Source organism: Culex quinquefasciatus, chromosome 3 (genome assembly GCF_015732765.1).
Source record: "Culex quinquefasciatus strain JHB chromosome 3, VPISU_Cqui_1.0_pri_paternal, whole genome shotgun sequence".
NCBI classification, from domain to species: Eukaryota; Metazoa; Arthropoda; class Insecta; order Diptera; family Culicidae; genus Culex; species Culex quinquefasciatus.
The window spans coordinates 93,562,604-93,577,531 of record NC_051863.1 but is presented as its reverse complement, the minus strand read 5'-3'; the positions used below and the strand labels follow the sequence as shown (position 1 = coordinate 93,577,531).

At 38.4% G+C, this 14,928-nt stretch overlaps 1 long non-coding RNA gene across 1 annotated transcript; it reads left to right on the top strand.

Moving 5' to 3' along the window:
* The first annotated feature begins 7,900 nt into the window (after positions 1–7,900).
* On the top strand, positions 7,901–8,780 carry LOC119770801. Its single transcript, XR_005278998.1, has 2 exons — positions 7,901–8,111; positions 8,171–8,780. It is a non-coding gene; the product is annotated as an uncharacterized LOC119770801 (long non-coding RNA).
* The last annotated feature ends 6,148 nt before the right edge of the window (positions 8,781–14,928 follow it).

Sequence of the window (14,928 nt, the reverse complement as noted above, 5' to 3'; positions counted from 1 at the left end):
TGAACCAGGTACAGTTGATCACGATACTTGATGTCCTTGTTGTGTCTCGTCATCTTGAAGACTTCGATCACGTTCAACTTAAGAGTTTTGAGCTCTTCTTTCAGCACACTCACATCCATGTCGTACAGGCCTCGGAGGACCTGTTTCATGGGGCGTTTACCTGGATCGTCATGGCTGTAGTATTCAATTTTTGTGTTGTTCAGGAAATCCCGAACATAGTTGTAATCCTTTCTGGTAGGTAGCAGAATTTTGAGTCCATCAGCACACAAGCGAATGGAAGCTCGTAAAGCACCAGATTTGATAAACCCGGTCAGCCACTTTCGCACCGAATCCGATGACGATGTTTTCACAAAAATGGGTGGCAACTTTTCCCGTCGTTCAAATTCTTCCTTCTCGCTCACGTCCACAGGGAGGGTAGCGAACTGGTTTCCAGACGAATTTTGAGCGTCCTTGCTCAAACTGCCTGGCTTTGCAGGTAGCGCTTCGGCATTCTTTAGCTTCTTCAAATCTGCCGATCCTGCTGGTGAGGACCGCCTCTTTTTCTTGCCGTGAGGCATTTTTGCACTTTTTAAGCACTTTTTTGGTTTGTGAGGGACGCACGTCTGACTCGCTTCTCTGCTGATCGCAGACTCCCTTTAACGTAAGTTTTTCTTAACATCCTAGGAAGGTTAAAAGCAATGATTTGGAGCAAACTATTCTGTTTGCCAACAAATTACCTAAGTTTACATATTTGTGCGCTGGTGGTGAGTAAAAACATGAGACAAGTAGTACAATTGATTGAAATTAATGCAGATTAACATTATTTTTCCAGAAAATCTGGTTCCGGTCAGAGGTCGTCTAAAGAATCTGCTCCGATTCGGAGCTGTTAGTTCGGGCGAAAAATTGCAAGTGGTGTTTTCGAGATTCACCATGGACATCACTACGCATCCGCCAGCTGCCGGATCGGGAAGAGTTTGATGGTCTTGGGCACTTTTGCTCGAAAAGCTTGAACCCGTTCGCGAACGAGATGGACCGTGACGTTACACCGGCTCAGCAGAGGTCATGTATTGCACAGATCGGTACAACGCCGTCGGAACCTAGTCCGCATTCTTCAACGCAGCAGTGAAATTTAATGTATGTGAAGTGAAATGTGTGATTTTGTGCAATGTATAAGTTTTTATTTCGAAAAATAAATCTGATTTATATTTGAAACCCTGGAATAATTTTATGAAAAAAGATTATTAAAACCCCTCTCTTTGATTTACACATGTGGTGCATCTGAATACCATTGGAAAACCATTGAATTTACACTATAAACTCATTTAACATCAATAAGTAATGCATTTCAAATTCATAAGCATCGTCACGTGAAGTTAACGTGTTGTGCTTTTGAATTTACCATGTCGCGCAATGAAAATTTGTCAAGTGATTTGCACATGACATTCACATGCAAAGTCGTATGGGGCAGATTCACGTGTGAAACATGTAATATTGCTGTGGGCCTTTCTTTCAGTGTGGACCATATCTGGCCACTCTGGAACCGGTTCCCGATACCCATGAAGTGGCCAGATTGCTATTTTGGTAAAAGCCTATCGACCGACATATCAAACTTCATGGAATAACATGCCATGCACGCTGGAACCAGCAAAAAGCAAACTGGACCATATCTGGCCACTCCGGAACCGGTTCCGGATACACTGGAAGTGGCCAAATGAGTTCCGGATACCCTAGAAGTGGCCAGATTGCTATTTTGGTAAAAGCCTAGCGTGCGGCATATCAAACTTCATGGAATTACATGCCATGCACGCTGGAACTAGTAAAAAGCCAACTGGACCATATCTGGCCACCATTTTACTGATTCCAATGTGCATGGCATGTAATTCCATGAAGTTTAATATGTCGCACGATAGGCTTTTACCAAAATAGCAATCTGGCCACTTCCAGGGTATCCGGAACCGGTTCCATAGTGGCCAGATATCGCCCAATTGTCTTTTTGCTGGTTCCAGTGTCCATGGCATGTAATTCCATGAAGTTTAATATGTCGCACGATAGGCTTTTACCAAAATAGCAATTTGGCCACTTCCAGGGTATCCGGAACCGGTTCCATAGCGGCCAGATATCGCCCAATTGTCTTTTTGCTGGTTCCAGTGTCCATGGCATGTAATTCCATGAAGTTTAATATGTCGCACGATAGGCTTTTACCAAAATAGCAATCTGGCCACTTCCAGGGTATCCGGAACCGGTTCCAGAGTGGCCAGATATGGCCCAACATGGCATGTAATTCCATGAAGTTTGATATGTCGCACGATAGGCTTTTACCAAAATAGTAATCTGGCCACTTCCAGGGTATCCGGAACCGGTTCCAGAGTGGCCAGATATGGCCCAATTGTCTTTTTGCTGGTTCCAGTGTCCATGCCATGTAATTCCATGAAGTTTGATATGTCGCACGATAGGCTTTTACCGAAATAGCAATCTGGCCACTTCCAGGGTATCCGGAACCGGTTCCAGAGTGGCCAGATATGATCCAAATGGCATGCAACCTGTTCCGGAGCGTATGACTCGTATTTTTAGAGATTATATATAGTTTATTGTGCATTAATCCATAGCTAAATCTAATAAAACTTATGAAAGCCGGTTTGCCGGAAAATGTGTTCCTTTGGAATCGATTCCCAGGAACCAAAGTGGCCAAATCGGGTCCGCATAGCACAGGTGCATTTCTAGACATCCATACCTTTCATTTGCGTCCAAAAGAACGAAAATCGGTTGCAAAATGGATTTTTGCCAGCATTTACAATTCCGGGGTCATATAGACCCCTTAACACCTTTAACGTAAGTTTTTCTTAACATCCTAGGAAGGTTAAAAGCAATGATTTGACATTTGAGTCTCAATGACCTTGAGCAGCAACAGACTGGCTTGATGCTGTCGGAGTTGAGAATGGTGCAATTTTTCGAACATGTGTTTTCAAACGGGTGTAAAATTTAAACAGAAAAGGTTAAGGAGCTAGATTTCGAGAGACTGTTTCTATGTTAGAAAAAATACGAAATACACTCAAAATCAGAAGTATCCCTTAAAAGGATACTTTCTATCCTTTTTTCAAGTTCACCCGGCGTCACCCTTTCAAAAGGGTATGTCAAAATCAGTACATTTTCGATACCCTTTTGAAAGGGTGACGACGGGTGGATACTTTCGACTTTGAAGAATAATCACGGACGAACGGACATGACACGGCCTTTCGTTTACTTCTTCTTGGCGAAAACCTGCGCAAGCGAGATCGCTTATGTCAAAATCATCGCGCCACGTGGGGGTTACGTTTTATGAAATGGTCGTATGAATTTACCCGGATAAACGAAAACTATATCGATTTTGGTGAGGAACTTAAAAATACCTTATGAGATAAGGTCACCATTTGTAATAATGTTATTTGGCGCCCGCATAAACGAGAACCTTAAAAAAACTTTTTGTTAAATGGTTTACTCACCATTTCAGAGATCGAAACCACAATTTGAAAAATGGTAGGAAAACCTTAAAAATACCATATCGGAAATGGTACCCTACCATTTTTCATAAAGTTCGACCATCTGAGATGAGGGTGGTTAGCAACGGTAACCTTAAAAATCTCCGAACAACGTTTCGTCAGATTACCATTTGTGTAATGGTAAAAATAAAGTTAATTTTTGCGTGGAAGCGACCTTTTTCCTCCGGTTTTTACTGTTTCAGAAATGGTTTTTAAATGGTATTTTAAGGTTTTTCTTACAATTTTTAACCTTGCTGCTACTGTTTTACAAATGGTTCGTAAATGTTTTTTTAGGGTTTTTCTTGCTATTTTTACCGAGCGCTACTATTTTAGAAATAGTTTTCACATGGTTATTTAAGGTTAATTCTATAATTTTCTCCAAGTTCCACTATTTGAGAAATAGTTTTCAAATGGTTTTAAATAGTTTCTCTAGCATTTTTTACCTACCTATTTTTTACAGAATTGTTCACTTTTTGACGGATGGTTCACAACAATAATATTAACATTGTTGGCTTTAATTCTAGTTGATTGCCGATTCTGTTCGGTTGATCATACTGCCAAAGTCGTCCAAACCTGAAAAAAAGAAGAAAAAAATCACAAAGTATCGAGTAGAATGTAACATTCAAATATGTGTACTTATCTGATGATTCAAATGATTTCCTTGATTAATGCCAATCGTGCGTTCGCTTCGATTTTGTTTTGTCGGTCGGCTGCCGCCGAATCCTCCAGCACCAGCTGTTCCGTTGTTTCAAGTTCTCCACGGCGCTGAAATGATCAACAAGAAAAATGTAAACAAAGTATCTGGTAAATCAAATGATTTGTTTGAAAATTATACCTGCGCACAAAACGTAGACAACAACCAGCCGCACAAACGTTTCACTTCAGACTGTTTTTGCCTGCGCCAGCCTGCAACGAGTGCAGGTAACGAGCATAGCCGAGAGCGCGCAAAGCTAATAATCGTTGGCGCGCTCTTTCTTTCTCTTCTCTCGCTACGCTCGTTACCTGCTCTCGCAAATATGCCGTAAATCCAAAATTATCAACTGTTGAACAATGATTCGCTCATACAATTGAAATAAAGTAACAATTATCACAAACATGATATGCTTAAAATTAAATCGTCAACGAAACACAAAGAAATTGTAGCGCATCAAAAGGAACCGACATTTTCGAGCCTTTTTGTTCTTGAGCTCCTCAGTTTGTTTTCTCTTTTTGTTGGTATAGATTCTGTCAATTAAAGTTGGTAAAATTCGGATTGGCTTTCTTTGGCAGCTCAAATGTGGGTGAAATCCAGGGCTAAGTAAGCCAAATGATGTCCACCTAACTTGGTACTACTGGTGCAGCTGCACGACACTTCACTTCACCGAATAGTGAGTGCGTATGGTTCACAAACTCTCCGCCAAAGTTGTAATTCTTCGCTTTCATCAGCCCCACCATCGTTGAGTAGATCGTACACTTTTCCGGCAACTTAGTCAGACAAAATCTTGTTCCGGAAGTTGCCCAAATCCGACTCCAGCACAAACCCAACCCCTTATGAAGCTACAGACAAAAAAGATTGATTCTTTCATTTGAAAACAAAACTTAGTCAAATTTGGTAAACGCTTTTTGCAAATTCTAACTATTTTTCAAATGGGTATTTAATGTTTCTATATGGTAATCGTGAATCAATACGAACCATTTGAACTTAAAAATCACCTTATGATTTAGGGTAACCATTTGAGTAAACATCCTCAAATAGTTTTTTTAAAGTCATCAAGAAAATTGTTTACCATTACAAACATTAAAATAACTCTATTACTTATGGTAACCATTTGACAAATAGTTATAAAGGTCCGCCAAATAACATTATTACAAATGGTGACCATAACTCATAAGGTTATTTTAAGGTCCTCACTAGTATTCATATAGTTTTCGTTTATCCGGGCGCGGACCTCGATAACTATTTGTTAAATGGTTACCATACGTAATAGAGTTATTTTAATGTTCATGATGGTCTAAAATTTTCTTGTTAACTTTAAAAAAATATTTGCGAATGTTTTCTCAAATGGTTACTTTAAATCATAAGGTAATTTTTAAGTTCAAATGGTTCAAATGTCGGCCTCGGATGATTATTTGTCAAAAAGTTACCATTATAATTAAGGTTTTTTAAAAGTTTGACAAACACGGAACCGGTTGTTGCTTTTGAAACGGAATGTGTATACGATTCGAAATTAATTCCGTTTCAGAATTCGAATAAAGCTGTGTTCGCTCAAATTGATTCAGGTACGACTTTTAATTTCAATATATTTGTGCAACTGTTGATGCAAAAATGTATTGGTTCAGGGTTCAGGGTTAGACATTTTGCATTCAAATACTAAAAAAAACACAGATTTATATATTTATTTTAATGATTATTATCTAACCGACGACACAACAAGACACTCGAAGGAAAAATCTGATTAAAAATTGGTCCCGCCGTGAATCCCGTGAAATCACCGTGAGCCACTAAATTCACGGTAAATAGAGAGACCCCTCGGTTTTCCCACAAAATAAAATCAACTTGCAACACTGATCGAACTGCAATATTTACATTTGAAAATTAATGTTTACAAACACAAAAGTCCTATTTTTTTTCAATTTGGTTTAAGATTGGTTTTGCTGAACTCTATTTTAATATATTTCTAAATCAAATCGAAATCGAATAGGATCTCCTGCTAGCCATTCCGGTGAACAGTCCGTCGTCACGCATCGATTCCGACCATTCAGGCAGTGACTTCAAGTGCGCTTCTTTTTGCGAAATCAGCAGCCAGCACTCGCGTGGTACTTCTCGCTCTTGCTGACGCTTCGGTTAGTCTACGCTGGAGATTCTCTAAGCTCCGGGAACCTATGCGAGACCTTCCTTATCTATTCCAGATTGGCCGTCGATTACTCGATCCCCTCGTAACGGACGTCAAGTGAACCAAGTGCTGCGACATCCGGAACCTGGAGCGGTCTCGAAAGCGGCCCACCACTGCCGAAAGCCGCTGATCAACGCCGGCGACGGAATCGGGGAACATCCCACGCAATCCCTGCTGGACTTCTTCACCATCAGGGAGGAAATCGGAACGGTCAACGGACTGACCATTATCATAGTGGGGGATTTGAAGCACGCCAGGACGGTGCACTCGTAGGCGCGGCAGTTGACGCTGTACAACGTTGACGTGCGGTACGTCAGTCCGAAGAGTTTGGACATGCTGGAGAAGATTACAAAGCTGGTCAAAGCGCGTTCGTAATCGGCTCTTTTAGCTTGACCACTTACTGCGACTGTTGATTAATCTGCTCGTTCTTATTGTCCATTTTCTGGTACAGTCGCACACGTTTCTACTCCGGCGCGGCCCATTCTCCGGCATTGATCGACACGGCCATCGTCAAGCCACTGGGAGTGGCCGTCACAAACAAAACATTTACCGGATTGACAAATAAAAACTCCTCGTTCGGTTTTCTGGTCTTAAACACATTTTCTAAGTCAAACTACCGACGGGCATTTCCACCGAGCGACTCTTGCAGAATCAGCAGAATCACTGTGCTCAAGAGGTTTTTCTCCTCTCTTCACAATTACCAAACGAACCTCCCTAAGCCCCTCCTATAATTATTGAACCGATTTAAGTTTGTCGGAGACCACCCAAGTTTAAAATGAATCTTGACTTCGCATACTGCTTGTTGTCCATGAAGAGTAGATTCCAGGGGACCTCGAAGCGATCTAACAAGGAAACCCGGCTGCGTGACATAGGAAAGCAAATCGAAGCTTCTCAAGGATTTGGTGCCAAATGACAAGCTAGTGCAGAAGGGGCCTTTTTGTGAGTATCTGATTTTTAAAATGCTCCGTTAGGATTATGACGGGGCCGTCAGTTCATCGGTCCTCAGCTATTCACTTTTCCCTAAACTAATTAACAATCTGCCTGTCACAATCTGCGTCTAGTTGTTGTTCCGAGGATTTCGGTGCCGGAGGATGTGAAGAGTAGGCTCCCGGCGGCATTCTCTCGGTTCTCAGCGACCAGGTCCTTCTCCGGATTCCCTGTTTTTCAAAACTTCGTCGTCGAAGATATTTTTGTCAGATTTTACATTTCTCGATGTCAAAAGCCAGCTGCTCCAACAGAGCTGCCAAACTGAAGCATTTTTCAAATAAAATCCAGTTTGACGTTTCCAGTTCCAAAGGAACCGGAGGGGTAAGCCAATTTGGTGCCCACTTTTTAGAGTCGAGTGGCTTTTGTCGTGTCGTCGATCTAACCGTGGGCCAATCCTGTTTTGACACAATAGTTGTTCAATCTAAACTCAAATTTTAGAATTTACTCACACAGCTACTCTGAAATCAGTTCAATACAAATAGTCAAAAAAATTGTTATGCTGAACTGTACGAAAAATAAATCTTGAATAATAATTTAGTTTTCCGCCATCAAAAGTCTTGTTTCATTTTACAGTGCAAAAACATCGAAGAAAGCGATTGGCTAAAATGACAACCTCGGAAATCATCGCAAGTTTTGTTTACAAACAGCCTGAGCTGCTACGACGGCTACGACCGACGAGTGAGCTCTGAAAAAGTTTTTTTTTTGGGAAATTTTCAATTCTATTTTATTATTTGTCAGCGTTATCAGTTATTGCAAGGTAGGTACAGTTTTCGTTCTTTGCTTTCGACATGAAATGATTTTTAATCGTGTTTTTAGATGGTACACCTGGTGGCAGTCTTGAAGCGAATACAGCAGGTTGAAAAGCCATCCAAGTGGAGGTACAACCTGGAGGGGTGGAGTTTGCGCTTTCTGGTGGGGGAGATCACAAGGTAAAACAAAAGTATGACAACTTGCAGTCGATGGAAAAGCTAAAAGAGAAGATAGCATAATCATGGTCGGCGCGTTGTCTCGGAGAAGATGGTAGAATGCAGCACGGTGGAGTAACCGCCGGGAGAAGTTGGACGTGCTGAAGCAACAGAACGATGTAATCCAGAATCGGTCGAAGATTGAGGCGGAAATCGAGAGGAACATTGATCGCCATCTGCGGGACATTGAGGCCAAGATGGTCGTTTTTGGGAGGTCAAAGAGTAGAAGCTAGGAACAGCTCTGTGACAAGAAGTGACAGATGCCTTGGCCAGGCGCAGAAAAAACGCAGCAAGTCGTAAGTTAGACGGTACAATCTGAGTATAAGATGATTGATCGATTTTCTTATTCCAGTGGTGTTGACCGGGTAGCGGATGATTTTGAGACGTCCTCGCGGGATAACCTGTCCGCAATCAAAGGTTGCTGCATCCGTGTCAAATAATAATTACAGCGCTTTCAGGCCAACTCGAATGATTGTTTTGATTGGGATGACCTTCCGTTTGCGGTGGCGGCTGCGTACTCCTCCGCCAAAATCGATAACTTTTCCGTGAACCTGCTGATGACCGGCAGCTGCTCGGAATTTCGTTCGGGCTGGTAAAGAGTGCCGGCAGTCCGTGCTTCAGATGATCTACATTGGCCTCTTGGTGGATGAACTAGCGCGAAATTCGAGGGTTTTCGATTCGCGGTGTTCTTCGCGAGTGGTCGTATCACTACGGGTGATGGATTTTTAGGCCGTCATGGAGCTTGCACGAAATTAGGATGGTGGACCCTCAGGCCATTTTTGAAGCACTTTCGAAACGTTCGTTTCGGTGCTGGTGTCGGATTTGGGCAACTTAAGGAACAAGGTTTTGCGGATTTTGTCTGATAAAGTTACCGGAAAAGTGTACGATCTACTCGAAGATGATGGGGCTGATAAAAGCGAAGAATTGTAACATTGGCGGAGAGTTTGTGAACCATACAGTGAAGGCCTTCAAAGAGAATCTGAAGCAATGCAAGTGAGACGCGGCCCAGTACGCGCATAAATTTTTGGCCGATTTGTTCAATTGTCACGTCAACTCGACGAACTTGTTGCTCTACCCGTTAGCCTAGGTTGGCCGGGAGTTGAACGAGAAGAAGGAATCGGCGCTGGAGAATTTGCTGGGTCGGATTTAGGTGTTTTTAAACAAGCGCACCAAGAAGCATCATAATTCGCCTCATTCGCAGGATGAATATCTGTGGGCACAGATTCGTAAGCTGCGCCAGGACATTTGGGCTGAGAAGCACATCCGGGGTACCTGGCGTTTGACCCCGTCCTGTGCGATGCTCTGCAGCACAACTTGCTGGTGATTCATCCGCCACCGCATCATCCGTGGGTCGTCTACCGGATGATCGATTACACAAATCTATATCAACCAAAAAAGAATACAAATTGAGGAGCACAAGAACAAAAAGGTTCGAAATTCATAAATAATTTTAAACATCTCATGTTTCTGATGTTTGTTACCTTATTTCAATTGTTTGAGCGAATCATTCTTCAATAGTTAATTATTATAATAATAATTTTGGATTTAACGCATAATTGCGAGAGCAAGTATCGAGCGTAGCAAGAGAAAAAAATGAGAGAGAGCGCAAGTCAGAGTATTAATAATCTGCCTTGCGCGCTCTCTCGTTTCTCTTCTCTCGCTACGCTCGTTACCTGCGCTGGTGCAGGCAAGCGCTGGCACAGGCAAAAACAGTCTGAAGTGAATCGTTCGTGCGGCTGGTCGTTGTTTACGTTTTGTGCGCAGGTATAATTTTCAAACAAATCATTTAATTTACCAGATACTTTGTTTACATTTTTCTTTATGATCATTTCAGCGCCGTGGAGAACTTGAAACAATGGAACAGTTGGTGCTGGATGATTCGATCGGTAATCAAAAGAGATCTTGGCGGCAGCCGACCGAGGAAATCCTTTGAATCATCAGATAAGTACATGATATTTGAATGTTACATTCTACTCGATACTTTGTGATTTTTTTTCTTATTTTTTCAGGTTTGGACGACTTTGGCAGCATGATCAACCGAACAGAATCGGCAATCAACTAAAATTAAAGCCGAAAAAGTTCTAATATTATTGTTGTGAACCATCCGTCAAAAAGTGAACAATTCTGTACAAATTTGGTAGGTACAAAATTGAGATAAACTCTAACTTACCATTTAATAACCATTTATCAAAAAGTAAAAACAGGTCGAAAATGTATGGATAAACCTTAAATAACCATTTGTAAACTATTTTGCAAATAGTGGAACTGCAGAAAATTATAGAATTAACCTTAAATAACCATGTGAAAACTTTTTCCAAAATAGTAGCGCTCGGTAAAAATAGCAAGAAAAACCCTAAAAAACCATTTACGAACCATTTGTAAAACAGTAGCAGCAAGGTTAAAAATTGTAAGAAAAACCTTAAAATACCATTCAAAAACCATTTCTGGAACAGTAAAAACCGGAGGAAAAACGTCGCTTTTTCGAGAAAATTTACTTTATTTTTACCATTACACAAATGGTAATTTGACGAAACGTTGTTCGGGGATTTTTAAGGTTACCGTTGCTAACCACCCTCAATTCAGATGGTCGAACTTTATGATAAATGGTAGGGTACCATTTCCGATATAGTATTTTTAAGGTTTTGCTACCATTTTTCAAATTGTGGTTACGATCTCTGAAATGGTGAGAAAACCATTAAACACATAGTTTTTTTAAGGTTCTCGTTTATGCGGGAATTCAACTAAAGACGGTTTGCAGTTTCAACCTCGACTGACTTTATTTCAAATATCTTACCTATTTATATGCGTTCCTAACAGTGTTAGGAACGCGACCGGTCATAGCCCTCTGGTTGTTTGACCGGTCTATTAGCCTAAGCATAAAGATAAGACTAATGCACTCTCTCTTATTTGGAGGTGCAACGAACCTTCTTCAGATAAGGTCTCGGAACAAACTTTACATTATGCATTCCACAGGTTTATGACCTTGTGGAATGTTCCGATCAAACAATTAGATGAAGGTTCCAGAACCTGTATGGTTCAAGAACCTCTGAGTGGTCTTATCGCCACATCACTCACCCTTATCTGAAAAAGTTTCGTTTATGAAACTTTTGTTTTTATTATAAATATAATCTTCAATCAATGAACATCTATACATTTTATTTTCAAGATCATTTTGCGAAAATGTTCTCTGGTGTAGAAATCTAGCTTTTAATCATTTGATTTTTATTTCACATTATATAAATTATATTTATTGATTCATTTATTATATTTATTATTAGTTATTTATATATTTCAATAATGTGATAATCTTGTAGTTTATACATTAATATTCATGTATACTGGTTTTTCCATACATTTTTTAGAATTCATTTTATTATTATCGAGTTCTACTATATACGCTGAACTAGGTAGTAACATATTTGTATTGATTCTTGGGTTAAGCTCCTGTATTTCCTGAGAATTTATTTCTTCTTCTTGAGTCCGGCACCGAGATCCCCTCCCCCTCGAAAATTTGGATTTGCAATACGTGTAAATCCGAAACAGAGTAAACAAGAATAGAACTGCCAAAATTACATACATAAAAAACGTCCAAAAACTAAAGGTGTGTCTTTCTAGTTCGACATCTAAAAGTTGCATCTTATCTTGATTCATGTTTTTCAAATTCACGATTTCATGAAATAATTGTTTACTATTTGCATTTGTGATTATTTTTGTTTCCAAAGTATCAGGAACCTTTTTATCAATGAATTTCACTTCAAGAGGTGTGTGTGAAAAACTCATCTTAAAATTATTATATTGAATTTTTGTGAAATCTTTTGGATAATAATGCAAAAGCACTTCTTGTGATTTTATCAAAGCTGGTTGTAAGATTTTAAGTTTTCCTATTCCTGATATTTCGTATGACATGTGTTTGTTATTAAATAATACATCTAGTTGGGTTATGTTTGGAACAGCGAAAACCCATGAGTTTTCATCTACCATTTGTACCCAAATTTGATGTTTTAAATTAATAGGTTGAGAAAAACAAGAATTACTCGAAGTATTGAAGAAAGCTTGTACATTGCAATCTGTCAATTTAGATAAGTCTTCCAATATGTGAAACGATGGACAAATTCTAAGGTTTTGCACTATTTTGCAGGTTTTGTATTCTGCATATGTTGCAAGCATACCAATTTTTGAATTAGGAGATTTAAGAATTACCTCCTTTTCAAATGTAGTGATAAACATTTTACCGTTTTTCATAATAGGTACACTTGTTCCCTTATAAGCTTCATACAAAACATGATTGCTGATAGAAAATTGGATGTTTACATAAATTTTACAATCATGTAACACTGAAGTTACTTCACTTATTGCATAATATTTCATAATATTTTGCAATTTTAATTCAAATGGCATTGAAAACCCGTACGGTAATTTTTCATTTATTTTTAACAAATCATCATAAAATCTGGATGGACTGTATACTGAAGGAGTAAGAGGAACTTTTCCAGTTTCCATTAAAGTTTGGAATAAATTTATCTTTCTCCTTAGATGTGATAATCCAAAATTTAATTCAGTTAAAATAAACGAGAATTAATTTCTTACTAAATTTTTGGTTCTCTCATCGCTATTTTTGTTATTATAGTGATCAATGATTTTTGAAAATTCTGTTAGTTTATTTTGCATAGAATAAATTGTTTTATTATTTTCCTCAAAAATAGAGTCAATGGCGATTGTTTGCTTGTTTAGTTGGTTTTTAAGTATCATTTCATTTTCATGTAAATTTTTTAAATCCGTATCTATCCTAGCGGAATCATCATGATCCATTACCCCTGTAATTTCTTTAAATATATGGCCTACAAAATTGATTTGTCGTTTGGACCTTTTATTATTGCAAGAGTCTGAAAATATTTCTCTTGCATTAATAATGTCAGTCATAACAAACGAAACATCATTAACAATTCTGATGCAATCAATTCCAAAGATGTTGCTAATTTTGTGCAACTATTATTTAAAACGGGAGTTAATTTTTCAAGTTGATTTATTTCTTCTGCAATGGAACTTAAATCATGAAAAGACTGCAAATTATATTTGCCTAGTTCCAATTTAACATCTGGTAATTTTTCATATATAATACCATGATTGTAGAGCGGGGATACTTCCACGGGACTCGTTGTTAATGCCAGCTGGATTAAATTAATCAGGAACAAGGGAATAATCATTTCTGTGATAGAAAGTGGTGAAAGGAAAATATTACTCTTTGTATAATTTCAATCGGTTATTATGAACCGTTGTGATTTTGTTTGACGGTTTAAGTCTAATTTGAGTAGTTTCTGGCGATTTTATTGCCACTACTTCATGCGGTCCATTCCAAATACCTTGGAGTTTTTGGCCGGATCCAATGGTGAAGTTCATTAAAAGAACTTTATCACCCCACATTGGAACCCATTCATTAGACTTCGTGTCATATGTTTCCTTTCTTGATTCCTTTGTTTTTATTAGACTATCTTTTGCTAATTTATGTATAGATTCTAGTTTGAATCTAAGGTCTTTCAAATAACAAAAATAATTTGTGTTTTCTTTTTGAGCTGTTCGTATGGCCACAGGCAACTCTGCTTTATGACCAAACATTAATTCATATGGAGAGTATCCAGTAGATGAATGTGTACTTGTATTATATGTGAAGCAAAATTGACTGAGATAGTCATCCCAATCATTTCAATTTTCACAGACATATGAACGTAAATATTCTTTTAACGTTCGATGGCATCTTTCTAATGCACCATTACTTTGTGGATGATAGGCTGATGTTTGAACTTGTTCGACACGTAGTAATTTACACAAATGTTCAAACAGCTTACTCGTAAAATTTGTTCCACGATCTGTGACTAGTTTTTTAGGGACACCATACACACAGATACCAATTTCCATGAATGCTTTGCAAGTTGTTTCTGCTGAAGCTTCTGGAATTGCTTTCGCTATGAACGTTTTCGTAAGATCATCCTGAATTGTCAGAATATAGTTATTTCCATTCTTGGTTTTAGGTAATGGACCAACTATATCCAAGAAAATTTGTTCGAATGGTTTTTCTGCTGTTGTTGTGATTTTCAAAGGAATTTTATTTACTTTCAATATTTTATTCCTTTGACATAAATCACATTTTTCGATGTATTTTTTAATATCTTGGCGCATTTTTGGCCACTTGTATTTTTCAGATATTCTTTTAAAAGTACGTTCAACTCCTTCATGACCACCTAAAGGGCTATCATGATATAATTTTAAAATTTGTTCAATTTCATTCTTAGATGAAACTTTTTGAACTAGATTATTTGAAAAATGTATTTTGCAATTGACGTCAGAAAAAATATGTTGTACAATGTTTTTAAATAAATTCCAATTTATTTCATCACATGAAGACAATATAAAACAAAAGCTTATTATTTTTTTATTAATGTTTTTCATTTGGTTTTTAAGAATAGTTAATTTTTTATATAGTTTGAGCTTACAAATTTTGTCAAAATGATTATTTTTACTAATAACAAAATAAGATTCAATGGAGTCAACGTATCCTACCTACGTCTTCAATCTTTGCTGTTTCAAATTCATTTTTGTTAAAACTATAATCGA